Source organism: Rousettus aegyptiacus, unplaced genomic scaffold (genome assembly GCF_014176215.1).
Source record: "Rousettus aegyptiacus isolate mRouAeg1 unplaced genomic scaffold, mRouAeg1.p scaffold_m13_p_6, whole genome shotgun sequence".
Taxonomy (NCBI): domain Eukaryota; kingdom Metazoa; phylum Chordata; class Mammalia; order Chiroptera; family Pteropodidae; genus Rousettus; species Rousettus aegyptiacus.
In genome coordinates, this window is record NW_023416309.1 from 3,231,191 (window position 1) to 3,250,569 (window position 19,379).

The window sequence follows — 19,379 nt, forward strand, 5'->3', positions numbered from 1 at the left end:
TCATTATTATATAATCGACTGTGGACAGTGTCTGATCTGTAACAGGTAGTCCTTACATACTTATCAAGTTAAATTATACTTTCAAGGTCTTTACAAATTATTATCAAGACTAAAACTGATCATCTCAAAGTTCTTGTCTCTGCTTCCCCAGAAAGCCTGCTTCTTTCTCTTTAGAAAAGTGAAAAGTTTTATGGAAGGGCCAAGAAATGGGAGGTGTTCATAAAAGGCACTGAGATAAAGCCTCCTAGAAACAAAGTAAACTAGGAATCAAGCTTTGGGGGAAGTGGGAATTCAAATATACTAATAGGAAAATAAAGTAGGAAACCTATTTGTGTCAATCATACCTTTCCTCCCATCTTATTAAAAAAAGGAATCTGATGTAAAACTTAAACTAAAATTCCCCTACACTCCATCCAATCAAAATTGAGAATAAGGAAATACCGATGATTTTAATTTCTTACGAGACACTTAAATTGTTGATTTTTAGCCCCTCTACTTTTTTGAAGCTGTATTTCCTCTAAGTACAGAATTAACTGTATCCCCAATTTTGAAGTGAAATATTTTCATTAGTATTGAATCCAAAATAATTTCTAATTCTTTTGTAACTTATTTGATCTATGGGTTATTCGGAAGTACACTGCCTAATTTCAAAGATTTTCTCATTACCTTTTGTTATTGATTTCTAACAATTCGATTAAGGTCGGAAGACATTGTGAATGATTTCAATCCTTTGATATTTGTAGAGACTTGCTTTTACCACTCAGCAAATGGGTCATATTCCATCCTTACTGGGTATAGTATTCTGTGTGTGTGTGTGTGTCAATTAGATCAACTTTTTCATTGTTGTTCAATTTTCTATATCCTTACTAATTTTTTGTCTGCTAGTTTGATCAGTAGTATGAACACGGTACCTGATCAAATACGCATGCGCACACACGCACAGAACTACTCCATGAAGTGGGGACCATTCTCATTTTACAGATCAAGAAATCAATTTGCCAAAATTGCTAGTCTCGCAGCTAAGAAGCAGCAAGCAGAGCTGGGATTTAAAGCCAAGCAGAATCCATGCCCTTAACCACTACATATATAAAAATCCTGGGATAAAATGTTTTACCTCTAATAGAAAAAGGTTTTATTAAAACAGTACCAAAAAAATGGTTAAGAACAATTTATCAGAAATGCTTAAGATATGAATTTTAAAAGAACACAAATATTGCATCCTCAGTATTAGAGCAAACTGCAAAAAATATATAAATAGAAAAAGAAGACTGAAGGGGGTGAGGCCATAGTGTAGTGATTAGCACCTCTGCTTTACACACAGAAGGTTCTGGGTTCACACCCCAGGTGGAGCCACAAACCATACCCTGGGTGCACCAGGCCCACCGAGAGCACCAGGCCCACCGAGTGCGCCAGGCCCCGGTGCACGCCAGGCCCCAGTGCACGAAGTGAGCATGTGGGAGGAGACGCCCAGTCTTCAGAGGTCCAGTTCTTAAGGGGGAACGGCAACATCCATGGGTCAGGGGTGGAAGGGTGGGAGGGAATTAAAGAGAGGGGAGGGGGAAAAAAAGAAGACTGAAAAAATTATCTTAAATATTAACAACGGTTATTATGAGATATTTGAGATATTTTTCCTTTCTGTTCTATTTTTCCATGTTTTCTAAATACGGAATATATATCACCTTTACTGTAAAGAAAAACTAGAGTGTTCTATAATCACTGACTGAACTGACAGTGTTCTGTCTTAATTTTCAAGTTGAGATAAAAAGAAATGTTAGCAAGAGAATGAAAATCACAGGAGATAATGGATATAAAGTGCTTTATAAACCATAAAGTTGTACAATACAAATGTTAGTAATAAAACATCCCAGGACTAAACAAAATAAAAGCTCTTTCATGTCTTTCCCTTTTAAAATTTCAACTGCTTTAAAAGTCAGTTTAAAATTTAAATATTTTGTTTAAACAAATTTGTAAGAGTTGATTTTTGAAGGGCAAATTAAAGTGCCACATTTCCTTGCATACTGACAAAAAGGAAAGCAACAAATGTATGTCATTGCACTCTTTCAGTATCATTCAAAATCCTCCGATCTATAAGATAAAAACGGGAAACCTAAATTTAACTCCCAAAAGTGATGTTATTTTTGGGAAAAAAATTTTATAACTCTCAAAAAAGAGGAATTCATTAACTAAAAATATACACATAATAGTAATAAGAATATATAATATTTAGAATACATTTTCCTTTCAAAGTTTCTTTTGCTATTGCTTCAATAGAACCTACGAATAAAGAAAGCACAGCTGCCTGGCAGATGTATAATTTCAGTGTTTAGATTCCATTCTTTCTAGCTTCATACTGCTAAAGGTTTTGGATTTTTTATTTCCATATGGTTTTTGACCTCCTTCAGCTTAGGTTTTACATCTTATTCTATTTTTGTCCATTATTACAGAAAAGTACATCAACTTCAAAACATCTTTGTTCAATGCTTAAAAGTTGCAAAGCTAAAAAAAGGAGAATACACAGAAAAAAAGATGATCAGATAACTAGAACAAGAGCCAAATTTTAAAACTTTCCATTTCTACTTAGATAACTCCTCTCCTTGTTCTCTTAATTCTGTTTCTTATATTTCAGGTTCAGACATTCAGGTTTAATGCATGAAGAGAATGTCAGCTTTAACTCACCTAACTTCCTCAAATTCTTAGAACAGTCGATAGTAAGATTTTTTTTTAACTTATACTGTGTATATCAAAGTGTTTACAGATGTCATCTTTGAGTAGTATGAATATGAAGAACTTTTACTTTCTTCTTGGAGCTTTTCTGTGTTTTAAATTTGTTCAATGAGCATTACTTTGGTAATCAGGCTTTTGTTTTGTTTTGTTTTGAAGAGAAATCTGAGAAGACAGAGATTGTTTTTATTGTCTACCTGCCATAACCAATTACGTTTAAACAATTTTTATGGGACAACATAAGCAACTTAATAATATTCCAGAGGACAGTTCGGCATCATTAATGGGTAAAAATTGGTTTCATTTATCACCCTGTTTGGCTCCAAAAACTGTACCATAGATGGGTTTATTCCCTTTCATTTTCAACTGATATGGCAATATTCATCTTTTTTTCTTCCCACTCTCCCACAGGGTAGATTTTATTTATTTATTCCACACCCCACCCCCCACCCCACCACCACCACAGGGTAGATTTTAAATGTATTCTAAGAAACAACACAAATAACATATTATACTATGCAAACAGCTACCCAATTTCAAAAACTTTAATAAGATTAGTAGCCCTGGTAAAGCTATTTTTAAAAAGCTTTTGTATGACCATCATCAAGAATTAAAAATACACATATACATATAATTGGAATTGAGATAAATAATCAAACATTAATTTAAAAAATATATTTAGTTATAGGAAGGGTTTTGGATAAATGTTTAAAAAGCAACTGTATTCCACCGAGTTTTAATATTCTTTTCTCTTCAATGCAATGGCAACATCAGGGAAGTTGAAGAATATCAATCAAAAAGTTACCACCCATGAAGTTTCTAACAAATTTTAAATATTAAAAAGAGAAGTAAGAGTTAAGTGTTAAAAGTCAATCAAATTTAACCCATCAAATATATATCTATATATATATAGACCTTGTATGGAGATAATATTTTACCAGGTACCTCAGGGAACACTACAGCAAACATAGGCAAACACATCTATCTACTCTATGTAGAGAACATGCAATAAAAACAGGCAAAAATAAAGCAATATGTGTATGAGTGTTTAATACACAACCTCATCTTAAAATAACCCTACCGCATTTGAGAACAAATAAAAGTCTGTGGTTAAGAACATGAACTTTATCTAAAGTCAGACTACCTGGATTTGAATCCCAGCTCTGCCACTTACTAACTGTGCAACCCTTAACAAATTATTTAACCTCTGCAGCCTCATTTTCCTCATGTGTAAAAAGGAACTGATAACAATACCTACCGAATACCTCACAGAACATTTTAAGAATTAAATGGATGGATATGTGTAAAGTTACTTAAAATAGGGCCAGGTACACACAAAGGAAAATATGTTAGGCATAATCTAATCTACTTCGATCTTGTATTTTATTACTCTAGATTGCTTAAACTAAAACCCACCTACTTTTTATATGTGAATAATGGCTGAAAATTAAAACCTCAAAAACTCAAAATCGCCTATACTATTAAACTTGTACCTTTTAATGAATGTTTTTATTATATTTAATGTTTTCAAGCTTTGATAAATTCCAACAACTCGATAAAAACTAAGGAATAAGATATTTTACTAAATGTCCAATTAAAAAGGTTATCGTATAGCTTACGAATTTCATAGTTAGAATTAAAGAAAATATGCTTAATATTAAAATTACATTGAGCAGAACAGTAATACACTTGGAAACCATTACTATCAAATGATCATGTACAGCAGCAGGTCCCCGAATCATGTCATTTCATTCAAGGTCCTGTCATTACAACGCTGATGAGATGCCACAGGAACTTATTCCTGTTTATCTCAATTAGCCTATGTTTTGTTATACATCGTTTATAAGATATAAAGTGAGGACTTATGGTATAATACTCTAATAGCTTTACAGAGAGAAAAGAATGAGGTCTGGTGTCACAGGTGCTTTAGTAAGAACTTAAGGTGATATTTATGTAACTTTAATAAAGGGTGTGAAATTGGTACAAACATGAGAAAGGTTTTTATTTTTCTCTTTTCTACCTCCAGCTATGGTTGGTCCAATTTCCCCTTTCTAACTTTAATGTAGGAACAAATCCTACAGCTTTCCAGTAGCTTTCAGTTATTAAAAGTGCAGTTTCATTTATTACTATATAAAAGTTTAATCTTGAATCTTAAAATCACTTCCCTTCTCTCTACACTCAGGCTTCCCCCATGGTACAAGAAAGGGGTGTGCTCTGATCTACTGTGGGGAGGGAGTGGGGACATGAAGAACAGAATAAACTGTCTCAACATCTGAGCACTTTTGTAGTACTTTGTGGTTATTGCCACTTCCCTAAAACAGACTATACTAGCTGTATCACAGGCAGCCAAATTATGGCTTTTCTTCTGGAGACAAGCTGAAGCTCTTTGGTGACTAAGGGGTTTTGGGGCTCTAACCTACTGCACATTTCCCTAAAGGTCTGCTTCAGCTCAACCTCTGCTACTTTTGCTCCCTTCTCCAGGAGAGCCAGCCCTGTCAGGATGGCTGAAACCTGGTTACCTTCTGCATCACCCACTTGAACAAAAATTCAAAACAAATATAGGCTGTTCCATGGCCACCTCCTGTCCATCTCGAGATTTCGCTCCAATTTTCTTTTTCCCTTCCTAGAATACACACGGGTAAACCAATCAGCTGTATAATGACTATCATCTAGGTAATGAAATGTTCCACCTCATTTTTTGCTAGTATTCTAACCTTCAGAACTGGTTCTCATCTACTTCTCCATACTAAGTATCTAAGAGAAGGCCACCCCAACGGAAAAAGGGAGCAAAAACCACCAGCTCCCTGACTAGGCAGACTAGCTACTACAATGACAGTGTGCAAAATTCCCCTCTCCTCCATCGTCTATTGGGGTTCTGTCACATTTTAATAAGCCCTGGAGAGGATTCAGGCCACTACTGTTTGGGCTTTCTTTAGAATGTGCAGTCTTGACTTCACTTTACACTAGTTCTGAGGTCTAATTCTACTTACTTTACTTACTTGACCTTGGTGGAACAATGAACCTTCATTAGCCTCAGATTCTTGAGGTACAAAAAACAAAAAGCAACAAAACCTATGTCGATTTGCCAGTATAAAAAAGCACTTTACAAATTCAAGTATTAATATGAACAGAAATAACATGTACTGAATCAGAAGGGATCAAGATTAAATTTAATTTTCAAGGACCCTATCTATGCGACCATTCAAATTTGCTTTTGACGATAAAACTGACCTCAACTTCTCTCACACAAATATTCACCTTCATTAAGATTAAACATTACTATGTAGCAAGTATAGTGTTCAGTGCTCAAGTGCACCCATTCGTTAGTCTTCATAGTAACGTTGTGAGAGAGGACTATTATTATCCTCATTTTATGTATGAGGAAATAAAGCTTAGGAAGATTAATTACTTTGGTGCAAGGTCACAAACCTAGTAAACAGAAACCAGTAAGCTACCAAATACAATATACCAAATTGATAACTAAACATATAAATAATTCAAAGTTTAATGAACCTTTTAAGTTATATGGAATCCAGATAAAGGAAAAGTCACTGTAATCAAATCAAGATTTCTTCTTTTAAAACAATTGGTGCCCTCTTAAAGATTTTACTTAATCTTAACTGAATGAACTTTTTTTGTTTCTTCTCAATGATGTGACCAGTGGAACCAGTCACAAACCTTCTTCTATGCAAATTGATAAGATGGCAAGAAAGAACACAAAACAGTGAATAACTCTGGGATGAAAAAAAGCTTAGTCAATACAATTAGAGTAATTACGCCGATCAATAGCTTTATTATCGTAGGACTATATTCAAGGAGTGAGGGGGTGTCTCTCTAATGGTATATTCTAACTCATCTAACACATTTTAATTTTGGAGAAAACATTTTTTTTAAATGTAGATTAAATAAACTTGATTTATGCCCTTTATATTTAAAATACTTAATCTTGTTTTTAGACAGATATAAACTTCATTTGCTTATGACCCCCTGCCCTAACTGCCAGAAACAATCCGGCCATTTTCAAAGAGGAAAAACTTCTCTATGCTCTTGGGTTCCAAATCTGGGCCTGCAAATTAGGCTGACAAAAGACAAATTAGCAAGAGAAACATAGAGATTTTTATTCATTTACCAAAATTTACAGAAAAAAAAATGTGACTCAGGAAGGCAGTCAGAATTTGGGGCTTCTATAGCATTAATCAGGGAAAGAGAGGGGAAGAGGGCACTTACAGGAAAACAAACAACTTTTAGGAAACATAAATAGGTCCTTGGATGAATAGGTGGAAGATATGATCGTTTTGTGACAATGTCAGTTGAGGTGTGGTACCCATCAGTCCACTCTTCTCCTAAGTGATGGGTCAATCTTAAATGGTCTCAAAACTCTGGGAAGCGAATTTATGACAATTGAGCTCCCCTGAGAGGCTCTGCTTTTAGGCAGATAAGGGAGTTCAGGCGGGAAAAGCCTATTCTTTCAAATGCCTTCGGCTCAAAATAATTTTTATGCTACAGTGGTTTATTCTGGACCCCTGTGCCATCAACACATATAGATATTTGAACATTTACTCTACATAAAGCACTGAATTAGTTGGAAAAACTGTTGGCAAAAAATACATATTTTAGGGCAAAATTCAGCTACCAAAGAGCTTATACAATAAGTTGAGAGTGTGATAACTTAAAGTTTTTATTTTTTATTTTTAATAAATTTATTTATTTAAATTTGTTTCAAGTATACAAGACATTGGTTAGACATCTATATTGTTCATAAAACAATTACCCCAATTGCTCCCTCCCTCCCCGGCCCTCCACTTAGCCATCACATTAATGCTAACTGCATTCCCTATGCCGTGCTCCTCATCCCCATGATCATTGACTACTAATTTGTACTTCTTTAACACTTCACCGCATTCTCCCAGCCCCACAATCTGCCTCCCCTCTGTCCATCACCAAATTGTCCACTAGATTTGTAAGTCTGTTTTTGATTAGTTTGTTCTTTTTGTTCTTTAGATTCCACATATAAGTGAAATCATATGGTATTTATCTTTCTCTGTATTATTTCACTCAGCATAATAACCTCTAGGTCCGTCCATGTTGTTGTAAATTGTAGGACTTGATTTTTTTAATGGCTGAGTAATATTTCATTGTATTATGAACCATAATTTCTTTATCCAATCATCTGTTGATGGGCATTTAGGTATCTTCCATATCTTGGCTATTGTAAATTGTGCTGTCATGAACATTGGAGTACATAGATCTTTATGAATTATTGTTTTGGTTTTCTTTGGATAAATACCCAGAAGTGCAATTGCTGAGTCAAAAGGTATATTCATTTTTAATTTTTTTGAGAAACCTCCATACTGTTTTCCATAGTAGCTGTACCAATTTGCAATACCACCAACAATGTATGAAGGTTTCCTTTTCTCTGTATCCTCACCAACACTTGTTTTTTAATTTATTGATGATAGCCATTCTGACAGGTGTCAGGTGGCATCTCATTATGGTTTTAATTTGCATTTCTCTGATGATTAGCAACCTTAAGCATCTTTGCATACGTCTGTTAGCCATCTGTATTTCATCTTTGGAGAAGTATCTGTTCAGATCTTTTGCCCATTTTTTAATTGCATTGTTTATTTTTCTCTTTTCAATACTCTTAAAATGGCAAAGGAATTTTTATATATCAAAAAAATTTTTAATGACCAATTTAAGAAACATAACATGCCAAAAAAGTTAATATCTATACCTCAAAAAGTTCCTATTAATGAAATATAAAAAATAAAAATAGAAAATAGAAAAATGAACAAGACAGAGAAATGCAAAGAGCCAACAAACACATAAAATCCTGCTCAATAGGAGACTACCTAGAAGACCAGGTATTGTAGGTGTAAAAAATAAAAAGGGATTGTAAGCTGACAAGGTCCTTGCGATCTGTGAGGGCAACCAAGAGTTGCCTCACCTAAAAATAAAAATTAAAATTTAAAATTTAAAAAAAAAAAAAAAAAAAAACGCTTGCTCAACCTTACTCATACTCAAGGAAACACAGATTAAAACTATAATACTGTTTTTTCAGCTGGCAGACTGGCAAAGATTAAAACAGACTGATGTTATTATATGTTGATGAGTAGGGGGAGAACATACTCAAATGCTTGGTTGGAATGTGAACTATTGCAAAGTTTTTTCAGAGCAGGTTGGCACTATATCAACTCTGCAGGGTTTCTCTTACAGTAAATGCATTTCTAAGAATTCATCCTATAAAATAAAAAGTCTCACAGGATATATACAAACACCACAGCATTGTTTGTAATGCAAAAAACAATGGAAACAATCTAAAGATTCATCAAAGAGAATTAGTAAATAAAATTAAGGTATATTCACAAAATGGAATACTGCTAAAAAGAATGAGGAAAGTGACATTTACTGACATAAAGAGTCCTACATTTCAATTAAAACAAGGTTAAAGAAAAGGATGTATAGTATGGCTCAATTTTTGGAAAGGGGAGAAAAAAATGAAGACAATGGAAAAGAAAGATTATACTTATCTCTAAACTTTTAACATTTATAATCTGTGGGGGGTTGGGTAGGGTTACAAAAGACTTTCACTATCTACTTCAAAACTGTATTGTTTAAAGTTTAATCACAAATATGTGTAACTTCTGTTAACAGAAGAAACAACGTAGGGTTTTATGGTAATACACAGGTAAACTATTTGGAGTTTCACCAGATCAAAACCTGAGAAGGTCTGTAATAAAGAAACCTAATTATTAATAGATGGTACAAGAAACACCAAAATACTACCCAAATTAAAGATGCAAAAGAGCTAACTTCTAGGCCTGGACCACTGTGAAAGACTTCCTAGAAGAGACAGGATTTTGAAGCATTTTGATAGGGGGAAGGAAAGAAAGCAGCACTGTCCAATATAACACATAATTTTAAATTTTATAGCAGCCATATTAAAAAAGCAAAAAGAATTAGGTGACGTTAATTTTAATAAATTTAATTCAACATATTCAAAACAGTATCATTTCAATATGTAGTCAATATTTTTAAAGCAGAGATATTTTACATTCTTTTTTTTTTGTACTTACTTCAAAATCTAGTGGATAATTCAGATTAGCCACATTTCAAATATTCAGTGGCTAGATGTGATATTGGCTACTATAGTGGACATAATAGGTCTAAGAATTTTGAATCCAAACCTAGAATTGGATATTTAGGTGATATAAACTAATGAAAGAGTGGGAGGAAGTGAATGAGGCAGAAAAGGCAGACTGAGCGAAAGCAGAAGGCCAGTCTGAGATCATTAGAATGTTATATTGTAAGCAAGTAAGAAACCAGAGAAAAATATCTAACAAGGATGATTATTAAAGCACTACTTCAGAAAGATTAGCTTCTTTTTCTTTATTTAGAGAGATATATAAATTCAACATGCAGTTTCTTCCCAACATTTTTATTGTATGAAAGATTACTGAAATGAAGATATAAAAAATAATGTCATCAAGTGACCATATTTTGATGATTTGGTGTATATGTGTATATTTAAGATACTTCTGTGTAGTTACTGTTGAAGTATTTTTATTTCATGACCATTTTAAAATGAATCGTGTCAAAATATTATAAGTTCTTAAGAACTTTACCAAAAGGTAATGGCCTTTAACACTTCCGATCAGGAGTTCCTTTTAGCCAGAAATCTAAAATATTTTTAATTAAATACAAATTTAAGACACTCAAGATCTTATTGTCCTGAAATATATTGTAAAAATTTTTAATTGCTAATAAGAAAAGTACTTACAAATTACGATATATATAAAACAGTATCACAAACATGCAAGTCTCCTCTAGATAACTTCAAAATTGAGAGCCTATAACATTTCAAATAATCCACCTGAAGGCGAAAGAAAAAAAAATTAGGGCTCAAAAAAGGAGATAAGAAAGCAGTGCATGAAAAAACACTGGTTATAAGCCATTCCTTTCATTACTTAAAATGACTGAAAAGGCAAAAAGAGTGACTTTCAGTCAAAAGTCAGAAATTCAGTGATGTCATCACAACTAAAAGCATTATATGAACCTGTAATTTCGGCACCTACCCACTCCACATTAAAGTCATGGAGTTGCCTTCCCTTTTTCTTTTTTTTTTTTTAGCAGAAAATGATCTTAAAGTTCACCAAGTTGCTTTCACATTTTAAGATAGGGAAATGGAAGATCCAGATAGGTTTAGAGTAATATCCAAGACTGCACAGCTAACTTTATACTTTTCATATTTCCTGAATTATCTACAACAGATGTACTGCTTTTCTAATTTTAAAAAAGCAAAAAAGGTTTGCTTTAAAAACTACTGAATACTTCCAGAAACATTCTCCCTCGTCCTTTCTGGTCTAAGGTCTCACCCTATAGGCCACCTTCTCATTCCGCCTTCCAAAGCACTTGCACCCTGAACAGCCCAGGTTCCCTTATTATAGACTCTTATAAGCTCCCTGTACTTCTCTTTTACACATCTTACAGATACAATTAGATAATAATTTGTAAAAGTATTTAATGTCTATTTTTTCTACCTAGGTCTTAAATTGGTGTTTCTCAGGGCTATCCTAGGCTCTCTGCTATACACTGGGAGTTCCTGTTATGAGGTCTATACTATAACCATGAAATCATACACAAAATTGCTGTTATTTGTGTATTTTTCTTCAGGCGCTCAAGAAATGACCTCTAAAAAGGCTAAGAACCAAAGACAGCAGATTTATGTGGTTTTCTGCCCAAAGCCAACATTTCTTTGGGGAAACAACCACTTTCCCATCTCACATGGTTCAATGAAGACTATTGGTCCCAGAGTTTAACAGGCTCCCTGACTGGTCCAGTGAGCATGCAAGCCAGGTCTGGCCAATGATAGTACCCCACACTCCATGCAGATCCAATAAGACTCCCTCCATGAGACAGAATACATGCACCTGGGAAAGAGGTGCCTTGTCCCCCTCTTGAGAAAGGACCATACAAGTCTGGAGTTGCCCGTGGTCCTCTTCTGCCAGATGAAAGAACCTACTGAAAATAAGGCCAAAAAAGTGGAGAACAGAGAAGAGACCTCTGATTATATCATCTGAAAGCTGAGATCCAGCCATGCCTATTTCCAGGCTTTCCAAAAACAGAGAGCAGGGAATTTTTTCCCCTTTTGTTTACTTTGAGTTGAGTCTGTCACCTGCAAGCAAAAGTCCCTTGAGAAAGCTAGCCAATTTCCACTGTTGGACTATATAACCTATACTGTAATCACTCCCAAATGTCTATCTATCCTCAGCCTAAACCTCTATCAAACTCCAGACCCATATATGTAATTGTCAAGTGGAAATTTCTATTTGTCTGTTGCATATGCACTTCAAACTCCATATGATCAAAAACAAACTATATTCCTCCACTGACCAGCTCTCCCTCCACATATTTCATTTCAATCAACAATACCCATCTACCCAAGTTCCAAGCCAGAAACTAGGAGTCATTCTTGCCAATCCCATTACTTCTCTCGTCCATAACTAATCATCAAGTCCTGTCCATTCTAGGCCTTGATTACCTGCCACCATCCTAGTATGGGCCAGGATGAAAAAGCCTCCCCACAAGTTTCAGTGTCCGCAGTCTTCCTTTCTTCAAATTGATTCTCCACTATGTAATTAATCTCCTTAAACTGCAAATCTGATTATTTTATCCCTACACCTGACATACCCCTAGCCACTTCTTTAAATCAAAGCAATTATATACAGCCAGCGCAACAGCCAAGCTTCACTGCTTCTGATGTTATTAGTGTTATAACGAATGTATACCATAAGAAAACAAGATTCATCAGAAACATAAAATTTTAAGAGTAACAAGAACAACTGTATCAGAGTAGCTCAGAGTCATTTGTTTTTAATAAAAGATACTCAAGAAAAACTTCCCTATCTATTCAATGTCTACTCATTAGTTCTATATTTAACTGCCCATATGAACTTGGTTTAGGGACCCTCTGTGCCCATGATGAGTTGGTTTAAGGACCGAGTGCGCCCATCATAAGTTCTACTCAGTGATCGTGTTTTCTCTAAGCCCCTACTCTAACTAGTGCTCTCTTTAAAAAATACTACTGGGGATCCCCAAAAACATTATTGTGTTTCTATTCTGAAAGCCTTTAAAATATTGACTACAAAAAAATAATACATTATAACTATGATTCAGTAAAGTATCCAAACATTTTACAATTATTTTTACATTTACCTTTTTTAAAACTAAGTATATGATGATTGTTAATGGTGATATATAAATACTGGATATTGTTTTTAAAATAATCCACAAAATTGGCTATCGCAACCCTCCCATAATACCCTCCCTTATACAATCTGTGCCATTTTGTGAAAATTACCAGCTCTTAGAGAAGTCATGAGTCAAAAAAATGAGCAAAAGAAATTGAAGGGAAAAAATACTGAAAGCTGGGGGACAAAGTGCCTTGAAATCAGATGGCACATCTAGTTGTGGGAGACCCTCATTCAAAAACAAATATTTCTCTATACTGCCTGCAAGAAATATTTTACTTGTTAAAGACAAGCATTCTCTTTTAAAAAATAACTTTTCATAACAGGAAAGCTATAAGTCCCTCCTACAAGTGTAGTTTAAATTCTTCTTCTAAACAATACACTAAAAGAATGATAGTTTTGATAAGGGAAAGAACCTGTTTTCATCACCTCTAATGGCGCATGTATTATTCATATTTTAGAATCTCTGAAATTAGGGTGCTTCCACAATCAATAACTTCTTAAAGATAACTAGAAACATTTTCTTTATAAGTGGTTTATAAAATTATGGTGCGTCTTATAATTGATGTAATTCAATGCAACTCAATATTTAATCTTATAAGTTGAACTGATGTGATCAATACAGACATTGAAGTAATTAAGAAGGCATTTTAAAAACATAAATACAAATAAAAGATGGAAGAGGGAAGAAGGAAAGGAAAAACTTTCTAGTCCAAAATTTAGCCTAAGAGGAAACTCGGTTTCCTTTCCATGGTTCCCTCCTTCCAAGATCCAAAAGTCAGATCAGTGCTACTGTAACTGATGTCCTGCCACTGCTAAGCTAGACAGGGGCCTTTCTCCATTTATTCATTTTAATATGCAACAAAGTCAGTTACAGACCCAATCTGTAGTTTAGAAGCAGAATATCTGTATAAAAACGGAAGACTAAATGATTCACGGAACTGAACACTGAACATGTGTGCATAATACTATATATAAATTATACTTCAATAAAGTTGATCTTTCAAAAACAAAGACAAATGAGTAAGTGCAATAAGAAAATACTATCTAAAAAACTTAATGTTTAAAAATATACCTTCCTTCAGAAGGAATTGCATTCAAAAAAAATGCAAAACTTCAAAAAGATGGAATTTTACTTTTCTCGTTGTCATTTGATTTTACATAGCCTTCGAGTCGCAGATTTTTTTACCTTATTACATTTTAAAAATGTTATTGACATATAACATCCTATTAGTTTTGGGTGTACATCATAGAAATATAGTATACACATTACAAAATTATCCCCACAATATGTATAATTACCATCAGCATACAAAATTATTACAATATTGCAGCTTTTTCCCCTCTTTAATCCATCTGCCCCCCCGCCCCACTTCCACCCCTGACCTATGGATGCTGCTGTCTCCCTTTACAAACTAGATCTCTGAAGGTGGGGCGTGTTCCCCCACACACGCTCTCTGCACACCCCAGGGGACCTCACGCACCTAGGGTATGGTCCATGGCTTCACCTGGAGCATGAACCAATGACCTTCTACATGTAAAACAGACATGCTAACCACTACATTATGGAGCCACCCAGATTTTTTGAGTAATATATGCATTACTCAATAACATAAATATTATTTGTATATATTAGCATTCTGAGGGACTATAAAGAAAATTAACCAACTTATTAACCATCTCCACTGAAGTACCACTAATGATAGCCATTTTAATCAATTTTATTTTAATATCTCTAGTGATAATCTATCTTTAAATAAAATCACTAAACTTCTATTTCAAGAATCACATAATTTAGATATCTATTGACCTGTTTTGACAGATAAGGATTTAACAAACTTTTATCACAGAAAGAGGGTATGACTTGGACATGACAATAGGCCATGTGGGCAGTCCCCATAGAGGGAAGAGTATAGCATGAGCAGGGACAGCTGAAAAGGAACATTTGCAGGAAGTAAAAACACCGGGAAATAAGAATAGCAGGAAATAAAAATAATATCTGAGGCAAATCTCATGAAAAGGACTTCAGAGTAGAGAAGTGACAAGTACTGAGCTTTAAGAGTACTTGAGGCAGAAATGCGTAAGATAACCTGGATAAAGATGGAAGTGAAGGCAAAAATATAACATCAATCTAGGTGGATGAGAACCTGATTCGGTTCAAAACTAAAAAGGGAAAGTTATCAAATATAGAACTATATAGACAATACATATGGTATACAAATACATATCAAATAAAAAAATTTAAAGAAAAAGAACTATGAAAATCAAATACTAGATTTGAAAACTCAATATATAAATTTCTGGATTAAACACTAAAACTCATAAAAGAAATAGAAAATCTACACAGAACAACAGCTATTAAATAATTTGGAATGGTACTAAAAGCCTCTTCAGGAAAAAAAACAATCAAAGCCTGAATTGTCTCATAGGTAAGGCCTGCCAAACTCTCAAGTAAAAGATAATCCCAGTCTAAACTGCTCCTGAAAAGAGAAAAAGGAAAACTGTCCAACTCATTTTATAAATCTATCATAACCTTGACACCAACAAGTACTAAGAATTGTACCAGAGTTAGCAGGAAAAGAGCAAAAATACCATGAAAGTAGAACCAATAGACAGATGTTGGCTACAGACAAGATGTGATGGAATGGGGAAAGAGCTGGGTTTGGTATGCATCAATAGAAATAAGGAACACCAGGGAAACAAGTTTGGTAAGGAAGAGTTCAGTCTGAAACAGAACCAGTAAGAGATATGCATAAGGCAGTCGGAAAAACATTGATTCAATGCAGAAGAGAAATAAAGGATAGAGATTCAAGAATTATTCAGACAGAAAGATCTAAACCAGGGCTCCCAATCCCCAAGCCATGGACTGGTACCAGTCTGTGGCCTGTTAGGAACCAGGACACACAGCAGGAGGTGAGCAGCAGACGACCAAGCAAAGTTTCATCTGTATTTGCAGCCAGCTCCCCAGCACTAGTATTCACCGCCTCAGCTCCACCTCAGATCATCAGGCATTAGATTCTCATAGGAGCACCAGTCCCTGGTGCCAAAAAGGTTGGGGACTGCTGGGCTAAACAATAAGGTCAAGGGGCTAGAGACATAGGAAAGTGATCTGAAAGGTGAAAGTTGGAGAACATACATTAAGCACAAAAGGAAAACAGAAAACAGAAAAAGGGCAAAGAGAAAGTCAGCACAATGTCACAGAAGTCCTCCCTTCATCTAGTTAATTCCTACTCATACTTCAGAATTGTCCCAGGTTCCAAAGTAACATTTTTAAGAAGGCCTTCTCAGATTCTCCCAGCACCAGGTCAGAGCCCCACTTCAAGCTTTTGTAATACTCTGTACTTTAATTAGAATCATAATCACACAAAAGAATTCTTTAATATATGTTCCCCCCACTAGACTTTAAGCCCTAGAAAGACAAGGGCCATATCTATTGTTGCAGCCTATTGCCTTGCATGGTGTATTAGAATACAGTATTTATTGAATGAAATGGATGGATGTACGAAAACCAAGGAAAGACGCTTCAAAATACTACAGAAAGCTCAAGTTGACTCAGAAAGGGGCATAAACGTTTTTGATTAAGTTATAGAGGACTACTGTGAAAGTGTAACCCAGATAACAAGGTTAAAAAATGAATGGATGGCCAGGAAGTAAAGGCAGGAAAAGTAGACTTTGACAATCTCTAGAGATAGTATTATAAAGGACTGAACTTTAATTTTACTTCAATTTTGCTCTTCTATTTTCTTTCATGACATGTATTACTTTTATAAGGAAAAAACTTTTTTTTAACATTCATGTGATGTGAAAAGGAAAAGCAGCAACAAGACAACTTGAGGGTGCAGTAGACTCGAGATTTTTGTAAATTGAGGGAATCTCTTTTTTTCATTACAGCTGACATTCAATATTTTATTAGTTTCAGGTGCACAGCTAGGTGGTTAGACAGTTATATAACTTACAATGTGATTCCTCCCCATAATTCTACTACCCTCTTGACAGCATACAGTTATTACAATGTTATTGACTGTATTCTCTATGCTGTACTTTACATCACCACGACTATTTTGTAACTGTCAATTTGTACTTCTTAATTGTAAATTGAATTGAGGGAATCCTAAGCACATTCATACTTTTAAGAACCCCAAGACAAAAGAGAGGGCAATTCATAGTCCATTAAGAGAAAAATGAAACAAGAGATTAACTAGAAGAACGAAAAATATTCTTCCACTAAGATAGAAGAAGCACATGATAAAAGGAATCCAGTAAATTCTGGAAGGAACTCCCACTGGATGTCTAAATCTTTTCAGTAAAGTGTTTGGAGAAGTGAAGAAAGTAGAAAAGGTCTGAAATGAACTCCACAGATAATAAGCAGGGGGGTTAAAAAAAAAAACAGGAGTAGAACACTCCTTCTATTAAAAGTACATTCTAAGTTTCAATCAGCCTTTTGGAAACTCAACCTATTCCTAGCTCAGAACTGTCTTGTATTTTAGTTTTACGTTTAAATATTTAAATCTGGTTCATAAACTTTTTATTTCAACAACTGAAAACAACAGGAAGCATTAAGTTACAATTTACTTTAATTCAGAATTGAACTCCTCTTACAACTAAATACAATAAAGTTGTTTTCAACTCAGGCAACAAAATAGCGATCATTTCAAGAATGAGTAACTGAAAAGTGCTCCTAAACATAAAAGTGTTTGCAGAAAGAGGTGTTTTTGTTGTTGTCGTTGTTATTTTTAACTCATCCTTTGCCTCACTTTAAGAGTTCCTGAATAGTAGTAAAGAAAATCCCAGCTCACTTAAACAAGCTATTTAACTTCTTTTCGTCTCGGTTTCCTCGTCTAAAAAATGAGGAATACAACAACCAGAGTTATCATAAGGATTAAATGACGTAACACAAGGGAATGTGCCAAGTTCGTACTATGTACTCAGAACAATTAATTTGCTAACCGTTTAAAAGAGAAAACCTGCAACACTGACCATATTAAAACATCCGAGAGCACGGACGAGTACAAGTAACAAAATGCCAGACCCTAACACATAGCACATAATTTTTCTTCCCTGACGCAAGCTACTTTTTTTTCGTTGCCAAACCTTTCTACTAGGAGTCTGGAAAGAGCGGGGGGGAAAGGAGGGTTACATTCGACCCAGCAGAAAGTTTTCAGAAACTGAAGCGCAGAATCACAACAGACATGGCAGCGCAGAACAACAGGTGAACCCTCCGAGAAACCTGGCATCTTCCCGCGGACAAGTTTTGAAGAGGTTTTGCAACTCCTCCTGGCTCTACCACCCCAAAAAACAGACATGGTTTTTTCTTTCTTTTTTTTTTTTTTTTTTTTTTTTTTTTTTTGCAGAAGCGTATAGAGACAAATCGCGAATATCAACCTCGCAGCCCCTGGGCGAAGGAGGTGAGCGCCTTTGCCATTTAAGGATTCAAGAAGCGTCCTTGGAGGCGGCTTTCGCCCACACAGCCTCCTCAAACTCAGCCTGAAACCCGAGGCTGAGGAACAAAAGAGGGGCCAGGCAGCCGAGAGGCTTCCAGGGCTCGACGTTGAGTGTCCAGAAGGCCGGCGTCCGCGGCAGGTTCGGGCCCAGGGTGGGGACGCGGGACGGCGGGGCCCAGTCGGCCGCAAGCTGACACACCCGGGGCGTCAGGGACCCCGCGAGGCGAACAGGCCGGGCCGCTCCCCGCTGGGGCCTCCCGCGCGCGCACGGCTCCCCCTGAAACTTCGACCGAAGCCCGCGCCGGCCTCCCTGCCGCGGCCGGCCTCTTCCCGCACGCTTACGCATTCTCCCGACGAGCCAACTCACCCGGACCCCGGGGAACTCATCCTCCAGCCCTCGGCGCGACGCAGGGTGGGCGCAGTGAGCCACCGGGACGCGACGGGGGCGCGGTTCGGCCTTCGCCCTCGGCGTGCAGCGGCCCCGGCCCGGTCGCCCGTCGCGCGGCCGTGCGATCCTCGTCTCGCGCGGACGGACGCGCTGGAGCCGGAGCCTGCCTTCCTGCCCGCCCCCTTCTCTCCTCCCTCCTCCTTAGCCGAGCGCCAGCAGGCGGATTCCAATCTCAGCAGCGGCCGCCACCGCCGACACTCACGGCGGGGGGGTCGGGGGGGGGGCGGTGCGGGCTCCGCAGCGGAGCCTGGGGGGAGGGGCGGGCCTCCGCGAGACGCGGGGCTGCGCGCGCGCACTGGGAGTGCACCCGCCGCGCTCCGCCCCGGACGCGAAAGGAGCCGAGCGCGCGGCGGAAGCGCCCGAAGGGTCTGCGGTGCCTGGCGCCCGGCTGCCGGGTGGGAGGGCCCGCCGCCGTCTTGGGGGCGCCGGGCTGTTGTCGAGGGGTCTTCTCCTCCGCTCGGTCCCGCCAGCCCCTCCTCACCAAGAAGCCCCACTGCCGCCGTCGTGGGGCGGCTAGTC

General features: G+C 36.8%; 1 protein-coding gene across 1 annotated transcript in view; it reads right to left on the minus strand.

The window, feature by feature from the left end:
* Positions 1 to 19,029, minus strand: part of BMPR1A (bone morphogenetic protein receptor type 1A) — a 138,045-nt gene extending 119,016 nt beyond the window's left edge. The window contains exon 1 of the mRNA XM_016142796.2: positions 18,780 to 19,029. The gene's annotated coding sequence lies outside the window, so the exon portion shown is untranslated. The remainder of the gene's footprint in view (positions 1 to 18,779) is intronic.
* Positions 19,030 to 19,379: the final 350 nt, after the last annotated feature.